The sequence below is a fragment of the Exserohilum turcica genome (assembly GCF_000359705.1).
Source record: "Exserohilum turcica Et28A unplaced genomic scaffold SETTUscaffold_13, whole genome shotgun sequence".
NCBI classification, from domain to species: domain Eukaryota; kingdom Fungi; phylum Ascomycota; class Dothideomycetes; order Pleosporales; family Pleosporaceae; genus Exserohilum; species Exserohilum turcicum.
In genome coordinates this window covers 409,657-410,623 of record NW_007359948.1, presented here as the reverse complement: position 1 = coordinate 410,623, position 967 = coordinate 409,657, and positions in this window count along the sequence as shown.

The window sequence follows — 967 nt, the reverse complement described above, 5'->3', positions numbered from 1 at the left end:
GGCGAAGGGCGTTCAGCCCGTTACAGTGGAAGGATTTTGTCTCCTAAGGCACTGCGAGTTCTACTTAGTAGGGGTCCTATACGCAGGCGACTTAGTACTTTCTACTTTTCTAGTCTAGCTTTTTACTTATTTAGGCTATTTGTATATTACGTAAGTTTAGCTAGACCTAGTCTCCTACTTTGTAAGTAGGCGATAGTTTGCGAGATTTATTTATCTACTTCTCTTATTCTTATTAGGTGTACAACATTGCTAAAACTACCTAGTTTGCCGCATCACTAATCGTACGTACTATCTCTTTAGCTGCTACGCTTGCTTCTTAGTTATCTAAGATAGCTTCTTTTTAGGGAAATAGGGTATTATAGTAACTATAGTGGAGAAAGAAGGGGGATACACCTATAGAGGCGTTTATACAGGAGTTAAGCATAAGTTCTAAAAGAAGGCAAGGATTCGCTAACTTTTACTAAAGGTTTATTCTTTACTTCTTGCGTTTAGTAGACTCTCTTATATAACTTACTAAGAAAGACGCTAAGTTTTAATAAGGCGCTATGTAACGGGCTGAACGCCCTTTAGATAGCTCCTCGATGGAATCTCGGTCAAGCAGCAGACGCCAGGTCTTACTCTGCAACCCGGCATCTGTGCGAGGCCTGAGCGGCGCCCAGACGACGCGCTCAGACACTCGGTGCAACCTTTCTCCGACAAGTAAATAAACACCACGCAAGTAGACTCTATAGCTCTCTATCGAATACAACCTCTTGTATACCTCGCGATTGCTCCCTAGAGCGCAGCCCCTTACACGCTACTTAAGAAGAGAGTTTCGCAGCTCTTAAAGAAGCATTTCTTTTAGACGAAGTACTTGTCGCATTTGACCCCAAACGCTATATAATAGTAGAATGTAATTCTTCTAGTTAAGCCTTAGGAGCTATACTCCTATAAGAAGATAATAAGGGCACGCTTTATATAGTAGCTT